We start from the raw sequence: 12372 nt of genomic DNA, 5'->3' as shown, positions 1-12372 counted from the left end.
TGAAGTGCCTTCCTCCAGTTCGAGTGGACACCTCTGCCAGCCGAAATCCATTACACCCGTGCCAGTGCATGCCACTCCCAGCCGGAGTACCTTGTCCCAGTCCCAGTATATGCCTCCACCAACCAAAGCGCCTTAAACCAGTCGCTGTTTATGCCTATCCCAGCCAAAGTGCCTTAACCCAGTCCCAGTGCACACCTCCCCCAGCCGAAGTGCCTTACCCCAGTCCCAGTGCACAGCTCCCCCAGCTGAAGTGCCTTGCCACAGTGTGAGTGCATGCCACCCCAAGCCAAAGTATTTTACCCCAGTCGCAGTGCATGCCTTGCCCAGCCAAAATGCCTTACCCACATCCCAGTGCATGCCTCCCCCAGCCGAAGTACCCTACCCCAGTCCCAGTATATTCTCCACCAGCTGAAGTACCTTACCCTAGTCCCAGTGCATGCCTCCCCCAACCGTAGTGCCTTACCCCAATCCCAGTGTATCCCTCCCCCAGTTGAAGTGCCCGTAGCCCAGTCCAGTTTATGCCTCCCCCATTTGAAATGTCTTATTCCAGTCCCAGTGTCGCCCTCCCACAGTTGAAGTTCCTTTCCTCCACTCCCAGGGAATCCCTCCCCCAGTTGAAGTGCCTTACCCCAGTCCCAGTATATGCATCCTTCAGCCGCAGTGCCTTACCCCAGTCCCAGGATATCCCTCCCCAGCTGAAGTGCCTTAACCCAGTCCCGGTGTAAGCCTCCCGCAGTTGAAGTGTCTTATTCCAGAGCCAGTGTATCCCTCCCACAGTTGAAGTGCCCTTCCTCTAGTCACAGTGTATCGCTCCCAAGCCGAAGTTTCTTACTCCAGTCCCAGTGTATGCCACTCCCAGTTGAAGTGCCTTACCCCAGTGCCAGTTTATCCCTCCTCCAGTTGAAGTGCCTTACCCCAGTGCCAGTTTATCCCTCCTCCAGTTGAAGTGCCTTACCCCAGTCCCAGTGCATGCCTCCTCAGCCAAAGAGCCCGACCCCAATCCCAGTCTATGTCTCCCCCAACTGTCGTGCCTTACCTCAGTCCCAGTGTATCCCTCCCCCAGTTGAAGTGCCTTCCCCCAATCCCAGTGCATGCCTCCCCCAGTTGAAGTGCATTGTTCCAGTCCCAGTGTATCCCTCACACAGTTGAAGTGCGTTACCCCAGCCCCACTGTATCCCTCCCCAGATGAAGTACATTACCCCAGTCCCAGTGCATACGTCCCCCAACCGAAGTGCCTTACCCCAGTCGCAGTGCACACCTCCACCAGCCGAAGTGCCTTGCCACATTGTGAGTGCATGCCACCCCCAGCCAAAGTATTTTTCCCAGTCCCAGTATATGCCTCCACCAACCAAAGTGCCTTCAACCAGTCACAGTTCATGCCTATCCCAGGCGAAGTGCCTTACCCCAATCCCAGTGCACACCTCCCCCAGGTGAAGTGCCTTTCCACACTGTGAACGCAAGCCACCCCCAGCCAAAGTATTTTACCCCAGTCGCAGTGCATGCCTTGCCCAGCCGAAGTGCCTTACCCCAATCCCAGTGTATCTCTCCCCCAGTTGAAGTGCCTTAGCCCAGTCCCAGTTTAGGCCTCCCCCATTTGAAGTGTCTTATTCCAGAACCAGTGTAGCCCTCCCACAGTTGAAGTGCCTTTCCTCCAGTCCCAGGGTATCCCTCCCACATTTGAAGTGCCTTACCCCAATCCAAGTGTATTCCTCCCCAGATGAAGTGCCTTCCCCCAGTCCCAGTGCATGCCTCTCCCAGTTGAAATGCCTAACCACAGTCCAAGTGTATGCCTCCACCAGTTGAAGTGCCTTACTCCAGTCCGAGTGCACACCTCTGCCAGCCGAAGTCCCTTACACCCGTGCCAGTGCATGCCTCTCCCAGCCAAAGTGCCTTACCCCAGTCCCAGTGCACACCTCCCCCACAACCGAAGTGCCTTACCCCATCCCAGTGCATGCCTCCCCCAGCCGAAGTGCCTTGCCACAGTGTGAGTGCATGCCTCCCCCAGCCAAAGTATTTTACCCCAGTCGCAGTGCAAGCCTTGCCCAGCCGAAATGCCTTACCCCCATCCCAGTGCATGCCACCCCCAGCCGAAGTACCCTACCTCAGTCCCAGTATATTCTCCACCAGCTGAAGTGCCTTACCCTAGTCCCAGTGCATGCCTCCCCCAACCAAAGTGCCTTACCCCAATCCCAGTGCACACCTCCCCCACAACCGAAGTGCCTTACACCATCCCAGTGCATGCCTCCCCCAGTTGGAGTGCCTTAGCCCAGTCCCAGTTTATGCATCCCCCATTTGAAGTGTCTTATGACAGACACAGTGTATCCCTCCCACAGTTGAAGTGCCTTACCCCAGTCGCAGTGCATGCCTCCCCCAGCCGAAATGCCCTACCCCAGTCCCAGTATATTCTCCACCAGCCGAAGTGCCTTACCCTAGTCCCAGTACATGCCTGCCCCAACCGTCGTGCCTTACCCCAATCCCACTGTATCCCTCCCCCAGTTGAAGTGCCCTCAGCCTAGTCTCAGTTTATGCATCCCCCATTTGAAGTGTCTTATTCCAGACCCAGTGTAGCCCTCTCACAGTTGAAGTGCCTTGTCTCCAGTCCCAGGGAATCCCTCCCCCAGTTGAAGTGCCTTACCCCGGTCCAGTGTATCCCTGCCCCAGTTGAAGTGCCTTACCCCGGTCCAGTGTATCCCTGCCCCAGTTGAAGTGCCTTACCCCGGTCCAGTGTATCCCTGCCCCAGTTGAAGTGCCTTACCCCAGTCCAGTGTATCCCTGTCCCAGTTGAAGTGCATTACCCCAGTCCCAGTACATGCGTCCCCCAGCCATAGTGCCTTACTCCAGTCCCAGGGTATCCCTCCCCAGCTGAAGTGCCTTAGCCCAGTCCCGGTGTCAGCCTCCCGCTGTTGAAGTGCCTTACTCCAGACCCAGTGTATCGCTCCCACAGTTGAAGTGCCTTTCCTCCAGTCACATTGTATCGCTCCCCAGCCGAAGTTTCTTACCCAAGTCCCAGTGCATGCCTCCTCAGCCAAAGTGCCCTACCCCAATCTCAGTATATGCCTCCCCCAGCTGTAGTGCCTTACCTCAGTCCCAGTGTAACCCTCCCTCTGTTGAAGTGCCTTGCCACAGTCCCAGTGTATGCCTCCCCCAGTTGAAGTACCTTGTTCCTGTCCCAATATATCCCTCCCACATTTGAAGTGCCTTACCCCAGTCCCAGTGTATCCCTCCCCAGCCGAAGTACCATACCCCAATCCAAGTGTATCCCTCCCCCAGTTGAAGTATTTCCCCCAGTCCCAGTGCATGCCTCCCCCAGTTGAAGTGCATTGTTCCAGTCCCAGTGTGTCCCTCCCACAGTTGAAGTGCATTACCCCAGTTCCACTGTATCCCTCCCCAGATGAAGTGCCTTACCCCAGTCCCAGTGCATGCCTCTCCCAGTTGAAATGCCTAAACGGAGTCCCAGTGCATGCCTCCACCAGTTGAAGTGCCTTAATCCAGTCCGAGTGCACACCTCTGCAGGCGAAGTCCCTTACACCCATGCCAGTACATGCCTCTCCCAGCCAAAATGCCTTGTCCCAGTCCCAGTATATGCCTCCACCAACCAAAGTGCCTTAAACCAGTCGCAGTTTATGCCTATCCCAGCCGAAGTATTTTACCCCAGTCCCAGTGCATGCCTCCCCCAGCCGAAATGCCCTACCCCAGTCCCAGTATATTCTCCCCCAGCCGAAGTGCCTTACCCCAGTCCCAGTGCACACCTCCCCCAGCTGAAGTGCCTTGCCACACTGTGAGTGCATGCCGCCCCAAGCCAAAGTATTTTACCCCAGTCGCAGTGCATGCCTTGCTCAGCCGAAATGCCTTGCCCCCATCCCAGTGCATGCCTCCCCCAGTTGACGTGCCTTACCCCAGTCCCAGTATAAGCGTCCTTCAGCCGTAGTGCCTTACCCCAGTCCCATGGTATCCCTCCCCAGCTGAAGTGCCTCAGTCCAGTCCCGGTGTAAGCCTCCCGCAGTTGAAGTGCCTTATTCCAGAGCCAGTATATCCCTCCCACAGATGAAGTGCCTTTCCTCTAGTCACAGTGTATCGCTCCGCAGCCGAAGTTTCTTACTCCAGTCCCAGTGTATGTCTCTCCCAGTTGAAGTGCCTTACCCCAGTGCCATTTGATCCCTCCCCCTGCCGTAGTGCCTTACCCCAGTCCCAGTGCGTGCCTCCTCAGCCAAAGTGCCCAAGCCCAATCCCCGTATATGCCTCCCCCAGCTGTAGTGCCTTACTTCAGTCCCAGTTTAACCCTCCCTCTGTTGAAGTACCTTGTTCCTGTCCCAATGTATCCTTCCCACATTTGAAGTGCCTTACCCCAGTCACAGTGTATCCCTCCCCAGCGGAAGTGCCTTACCCCAATCCAAGTGTATCCCTCCCCCAGTTGAAGTGCCTTCCCCCAGTCCCAGTGTATGCCTCCCCCAGTTGAAGTGCATTGTTCCAGTCCCAGTGTATCCCTCCCACAGTTGAAGTGCGTTACCCCAGTCCCAGTGCATGCCTCTCCCAGTTGAAGTGCCTTACTCCAGTCTGAGTGCACACCTCTGCCAGCCGAAGTCCCTTACACCCGTGCCAGTGCATGCCTCTCCCAGCCAAAATGCCTTGTCCCAGTCCCAGTGTATGCCTCCACCAACCAAAGTGCCTTAAACCAGTCGCAGTTCATGCCTATCCCAGCCAAAGTGCCTCCCCCAGCCGAAGTATTTTACCGCAGTCGCAGTGCATGCCTCCACCAGCCAAAGTATTTTACCCCAGTCGCAGTGCATGCCTTGCCCAGCCGAAATGCCTTACTCCCATCACAGTGCATGCCTCCCCCAGCCGAAGTACCCTACCCCAGTCCCAGTATATTCTCCACCAGACGAAGTGCCTTACTCTAGTCCCAGTGCATGCCTCCCCCAACCGTAGTGCCTTACCCCAATCCCAGTGTATCTCTCCCCCAGTTGAAGTGCCTTAGCCCAGTCTATGCCTCCCCCATTTGAAGTGTCTCATTCCAGACCCAGTGTATCCCTCCCACATTTGAAGTGCCTTACCCCAATCCCAGTGTATCCCTCCCCAGCCGAAGTGCCTTTCCCCAATCCAAGTGTATCCGTCCCCCAGTTGAAGTGCCTTCCCCCAGTCCCAGTGCATGCCTCCCCCAGTTGAAGTGCATTGTTCAAGTCCCAGTGTATTCCTGCCACAGTTGAAGTGCGTTACCCCAGTCCCACTGTATCCCTCCCCAGATGAAGTGCCTTACCCCAGTCCCAGTGCATGCCTCTCCCAGTTGAAATGCCTAACCGCAGTCCCAGTGCATGCCTCCACTAGTTGAAGTGCCTTACTCCAGTCCGAGTGCACACCTCTGCCAGCCGAAGTCACTTACACCCGTGCCAGTGCATGCCTGTCCCAGCCAAAATGTCTTGTCCCAGTCCCAGTATATGCCTCCACCAACCAAAGTGCCTTAAACCAGTCGCAGTTTATGCCTATCCCAGCCAAAGTGCCTTACCCCAGTCCCAGTGCACACCTCCCTCAACCGAAGTGCCTTACCCCAGTCCCAGTGCATGCCACCCCCAGCCGAAGTGCCTTACCCCATCCCAGTGCATGCCTCCCCCAGCCGAAGTACCCCACCCCAGTCCCAGTATATTCTCCACCAGCCGAAGTGCCTTAGCCTAGTCCCAGTGCATGCCTCCCCCAACCATAGTGCCTTACCCCAATGCCAGTGTATCGCTCCTCCAGTTGAAGTGCCTTAGCCCAGTCCCAGTTTATGCATCCCCCATTTGAAGTGTCTTATGACAGACCCAGTGTAGCCCTCCCACAGTTGAAGTGCCTTTCCTCCAGTCCCAGGGAATCCCTCCCCCAGTTGAAGTGCCTTACCTCAGTCCGAGTGTATCCCTCCACCAGTTGAAGTGTCTTCTTAATCCAGTCCCAGTGTTAGCATCCCTCAGTTAAAGTGCCATACCCCGGTCCAGTGTATCCCTGCCCCAGTTGAAGTGCATTACCCCAGTCCCAGTACATGCGTCCCCCAGCCATAGTGCCTTACCCCAGTCCCAGGGTATCCCTCCCCAGCTGAAGTGCCTGAGCCCAGTCCTGGTGAAAGCCTCCCGCAGTTAAAGTGCCTTATTCCAGACCCAGTATATCCCTCCCACAGTTGAAGTGCCTTTCCTCCAGTCACAGTGTATCGCTCCCCAGCCGAAGTGTCTTACTCCAGTCCAATTGTATGCCTCCCCCAGTTGAAGTGCCTTACCCCAGTGCCAGTTTATCCCTCCCCCAGTTGAAGTGCCTTACCCCAGTCTCAGTTCTGCCTCCCCCAGCCGTAGTGCCTTAACCAATCCAAGTGTATCCCTCCTCCAGTTGAAGTGCCTTCCCGCAGTCCCAGTGCATGCCTCCCGCAGTTGAAGTGCATTGTTCCAGTCCCACTGTATCCCTCCCACAGTTGAAGTGCGTTACCCCAGTCCCACTGTATCCCTCCCCAGATGAAGTGCCTTACCCCAGTCCCAGTGCATGCCTCTCCCATTTGAAATGCCTAACCGCAATCCCAGTGTATGCCTCCACCAGTTGAAGTGCCTTACTCCAGTCCGAGTGCACACCTCTGCCAGCCGAAGTCCCTTACACCCGTGCCAGTACATGCCTCTCCCAGCCAAAGTATCTTGTCCCAGTCCCAGTATATGCCTCCACCAACCAAAGTGCCTTAAACAAGTCGCAGTTTATGCCTATCCCAGCCAAAGTGCCTTACCCCAGTCCCAGTGCACAGATCCCCCAGCTGAAGTGCTTTACCCAAGTCCCAGTGCACAGATCCCCCAGCTGAAGTGCCTTACCCCAGTCCCAGTGCATGCCTCCTCAGCCAAAGTGCCCTACCCCAATCCCAGTATATGCCACCCCCATCTGTAGTGCCTTACCTCAGTGCCAGTGTTATCCTCCCTCTGCTGAAGTGCCTTGCCACAGTGTGAGTGCATGCCTCCCCCAGCCGAATAATTTTACCCCAGTCGCAGTGCATGCCTTGCCCAGCCGAAATGCCCTACCCCAGTCCCAGTATATTCTCCACCTGCCGAAGTGCCTTACCCCAATCCCAGTGTATCTCTCCCCCAGTTGAAGTGCCCTTAGCCCAGTCCCAGTTTATGCCTCCGCATTTGAAGTGTCTTATCCCAGACCCAGTGCAGCCCTCCTACAGTTGAAGTGCCTTTCCTCCAGTCCCAGGTAATCCCATCCCCAGTTGAAGTGCCTTACCCCAGTCCCAGTGTATCCCTCCACCAGTTTAAGTGTCTTACTCCAGTCCCAGTGTTAGCATCCCCCAGTTGAAGTGCCTTACCCCAGTGCCAGTGTATCCCACCATCAGTTGAAGTGCCTTACGCCGGTCCAGTATATGCCGCCCCCAGCCGTAGTGCCTTACCCCAGTCCCAGTGCATGCCTCCTCAGCCAAAGTGCCCTACCCCAATCCCAGTATATGCCTCCCCCAGCTGTAGTGCCTTACCTCAGTCCAATTGTAACCCTCACTCTGTTGAAGTGCCTTACCCCAGTCCCAGTGTATGCCTCCCCCAGCTGAAGTACCTTGTTCCTGTCCCAATGTATCCCTCCCACATTTGAAGTGCCTTACCCCAGTCCCAGTGTATCCCTCCCCAGCCGGAGTGCCTTACCCCAGTCCAAGTATATCCCTCCCCCAGTTGAAGTGCCTTCCCCCAGTCCCAGTGCATGCCTCCTCCAGTTGAAGTGCATTGTTCCAGTTGCAGTATATCCCTGCCACAGTTGAAGTGCGTTACCGCAGTCCCAGTGTATCCCTCCACGGCCAAAGTGTCTTACCCCACTCCCAGTGTATGCCTCCCCCAGTTGAAGTGCCTTACCCCAGTCCCAGTGTATGCCTTCCCCAGGTCAAGTGCCTTACCTCAGTTTAAGTGTATCGCTCCCCAGCCAAAGTGCCTTACTCCAGTGCCAGTGTATCCCACCCCCAGTTGAAATGCCTTACCCCAGTCCCAGTGTTTGCCTCCCCCGGTTGAAGTGCCTTACCCCAGTGCCAGTGTATCACTCCCCCAGTTGGAGTGCCTTAACCCAGTCCCAGTGCATGCCTGCCCTAGTTGAAGTGCCTTACCCCAGTCCCAGTGCATGTCTCCCCCAGCCGATGTGCCTTACCCCAGTCCCAATGTATCCCTCCCCCAGCCGAAGTGCCTTACCCAAGTCCTATTTCCCTGCACCACCTGCATGGAATGATTCAGGCCAGGCGGGGGCGGGGCTTGCTGCTTGTCAATCACAAAGTGCAGAACCAATAGTTTCTTGGGTTAATAAACCCGGGGAGTGAGAGGGGTCACACAGCCCGAGTGTGGGCCCAGGCCCGAGAGACAACACTCCGCACCATCCGCTTCAAACACACCCGGGCTGGTCCCCAGGCCCCGAATCACAGCCTGCAGACCCCGTGTTTACCCACCGGTTACAGGCACGGTCAATGAGCGTCCGGGGGAGTGGGCTCAGCGGCCGCCATCTTGGTCAGGGTGGAGGGAGCGGGCTCAGCGGCCGCCATACTGGTCAGGGCGGGTCTCGCGGCGCATGCGTGGCTTTTTCAGCAGGGACAATGGGTGGGCGGGTCTTCAGGTTGTCTGTCAGTTTGATTGGACCACATGTTTGTGACCAGGTCAGTGGCCCCTGAAAGGGAGTCTTCTTGTGCTGATTGTTGCCTGGTGACTCTGGGCCAGCCCGACTCACCTTATTGGGCCAGTCTGGGCTCACCCCATTGGGCCAGCCTGGGCTCACCTTATTTGGCCAGCCTAGGCTCACGCTATTGGGCCAGGATCTTACTATTGGACCAGAATGGGCTCATCCAATTGTGCAAGCATGGGCTGACCCTATTGGGCCAGCACGGCCTCACCCTATTGGGCCACTCAATTGCACTATTTTGGGCCAGCCCAGGCTCAGCCTACTGGCCAGCCCGGGCTCACCTTATTGGGGCAGCATGGGCTCACCCTATTGGACCAGCACAAAAGACGCAGTGTCCAGCAGAGAGAATCAGCAGCTCATTGATTTTATTCTCACTCTGCGCACAGCGGGTGCAGAACTGAACCCAACCTTGTAAACTGGAAATGCATCATCACAGTCACATTGGGGAGAGGACGTTCACCTGCTCTGAGTGTGGGAAGTGATTCACTCAGTCATCCAACCTGCTAACACACCAGCGAGTTCACAAGTGACTGCAGGGTTTAGATTCTGCTGTTATTGCTGGTGTTAATGGCTTCCTGACTGAATCTTGTTTCTTGTGTTGGTTGCAATTTGTTTCTGCTGATGTGAATAACCCCTGTAATTGGGCTGGAGTTTAAGAATTTCATATTATAAATAACAGAGTGTGTCGATATTTGATGAGTCCAAGATAAGAGGGGACTAAGTTATATCCTGTTACCGACTGCACCATTTTGTCATTTTCTCCTTTCTAACTCTACATTATTTCAGTCTCATATCTTTGGTTACTCTCAGGGACAAGTCCTAGTTCCTCTTACCTTCCAGAGTACCTCTCCTTGCCTTGGTATCGAGCAAATGTGTCAGAAACACGCCCGGGATCACTAAACACAAAACCCAGTCTCATAATCACTTTCAGATACTGGACTGAGTGTGTGCCCCTGTTGGAGCGGATTTTTGGACATATACTTGACTAGTATACGGGACCAAACACTTGTTTTTATTTTACCCTTGAATGAATTTTGTAAGGGACAATACTGATGCATCATGCTTTATATAAAAAAACACAGTTAGACTTCAAGGTATGCTGGCATTGAGTTATGGAGATAGGAAAGTGAGATAATGAACGACTGGAGAGATAAGTGGGGGTATGTTTGTCTATACCGATGCCAAAAATCCTGCCACTTGTTTTTTTTGCTGATAAAAGGGGAACTAGTCCTCCTGGATGCATATAATTCCTGTCACAATGCGAGGCTGGTTTATATCAAGAGCTCAGCCTTGGACAGTAATTGTATGAAAAGCTTTGTAAACCTTGTAATGCGATGATTGAACTTAAGGACTAGTGCTAAAGCACGTGATGTAAAGTGACATAATTTGTAAGATAAAAAACCTCACTGGAGATATCAAATTGAGAAGCTGGTTCAGAGACAGGGGTCGCTAACACTTCTCCCAAAGTTTTGTCTCCGATTTAATAAACCTCTCTTTATATATTATACAGTCTCGGAAATATTTTTCCACAACAAAATAGCGTCACAAACAGGATACTGTCCGATCAGAAGTGATCACTTAAGACAGTATTTGGAATCTGGTGTTAAAGACTGAGAGAGAGGTCTATGAGCACGACGGGATAGTGTATAAGATACGAGTAAGTAGATAGCAGGAGGTGGCTGACTAACCAGTTTGAGTTGTCCCTTTAGTAAATAAGGTCGATGCAGAAGGGAGCTGATCACTAGAGACGAAACTCCGGTGGTAAGGAAACACACTAGCTTTGTTGCAAAGACAAAGGGTCTCCACAGAGTAGTCGTGGCCGCGAGTATTACAGAAACAAAGGGAAACGTCCGAGACTGGCGAACATGGAAGGTAAGGAAGGGAATGTAAAACGCGGGCTGCCCGGGTCATTAATTAATTCCTATCATTAATTTTAACTTGCGTAATTACATAATGCCATAAGAAAGCTGATAGTGACTATCTTAAGTGACATATGGATCTAAAAATAGAACTGGCCAGAGTTAAGCTTTGTTGAATCAAGAGAGACTTTTGTGAATATCTATTTTGAATGAGAATACTTGAGTGATTTTGACTGCGGAATGAATGAAAAGCCTGTTTGGGAAGGTATGGAGTGGCTGACCGTTTTAGCTCCACCGACCTTTTCCAAACAGAGTGAAAGTTTTTTTAACCCTTCGTAGTGTTGTCCTGTATATGGGAAGTTTAAGAAAGTGCGAAACTTATGGTATTACATTTTAAGTTAGAAACGCAGGTGTGGATATATTCGGATGATAAGTTATGGAGCTAGGAAATGCACAAAGGATAGGTTTGTTGAATAAAAGAGAAAAAATACATAGTCCCGGTAGTAAAAAAAAAATTTATTTGACACGCTCACTTACTTGTCGAAAGAAAACATGCAATTGGGTTGAAAGACATAAATTTAGTCGAGGAATGAGATAAAGAATGCCTTTTAAAACGCTCCCATTTTCCTTTGTGTAAAACCTTGAGACAAAAGCTTCTAGCTCAGTAAAAAAAAAAAGTTTAAAATCTAGAAATACCTTCAGGGATCAGGTCAAACTCCTGGGCGAGTGGTGAGCTATCTGTGAAGGTGTAAAAGGGACTTTTGAAAAAGGCGAAAACAGTAAGCTTTGGCAGTTTAGAAAAGACGCAACTTTGAAAATAAACAAATTGAACGATTGGAAAGAAAAAGTGTCTTCGATTGTCTGATGATTTTAAATACTAAACCTAATTTGAAGAAAGGTGATCTAAAAAAAAAGACATAATGCACTAATTAGGTGCTGGAAAAAAAAAGGGGTGTTTGCGATGGATAAAGACATAACTTACTAAATACCAGTTGATATCAGCTGTGAAAAAGATATTTGTTTAATTGGGAAAAAAAAAGAATTTGAAGAGGTAAAAAACACTCTCCATTGATAATGATTTTAAATGATTAAAATTAAGTCAGTGCCGCTGGGACCCGAGACGAACAGATAAGTATTGAGAAACTACACCAGGACACTTCTGAGGAGGAAATAGATATGTGGACAAAACAGGGCGCAACGCAAGGGAAGGATAACGTTTGTAGACGAAACGACAAGGTAATGGCGCCTGAATGCATACAGAATACCTTATTGGAGTTGCATCATGGCCTGTCTCAATCAGGATGAGAGGCCATTACCGGGAGTCTTGGGAGAGATTGGTGGTGGAAAGGGATGGGGAGAGATATCACCAAACATTGCCATCGATGCATTACGTGTGCACAATATAATCCAGGCCGGCCCATTAATATTAAAATGGGACACCAGCCCCGTCCACGGGGGCCATGGGAACACGTACAAATTGATTTCACAGGTCCTTTGCCCCCATCCCATGGAAAAATTATATTGCCTAGTGATTATAGATCAATTTACCCGGTGGGTAGAAGCTGTCCCCACACGTGATTGCACTGCCTCAACAGTGGTAAGGATATTCTGACCAAGGCATCCACTTCACCAGGAAGATTGTAAAAACAATATGCCAGCTGATGGGCATAAAACAAAAATTCCACATCCCCTACCACCCGCAGAGTTCTGGGATGGTAGAGCGCATGAACCATACCCTTAAGAACGCCCTGGCAAAGGCCATGCAAACGTCAGGAAAAACATGGACGGAAGTATTACGCATTATTTTGATGAAGTTAAGAGCCACGACAAACTGGACAACCGAATTAACCCCTTATGAACTAATGACAGGAAGGGCGAT

This window comes from Pristiophorus japonicus, chromosome 23 (assembly GCF_044704955.1).
Source record: "Pristiophorus japonicus isolate sPriJap1 chromosome 23, sPriJap1.hap1, whole genome shotgun sequence".
Classification (NCBI taxonomy): Eukaryota; Metazoa; Chordata; class Chondrichthyes; family Pristiophoridae; genus Pristiophorus; species Pristiophorus japonicus.
The sequence above is the reverse complement of the archived record's forward strand: the minus strand, read 5'-3'. Positions refer to the sequence as shown.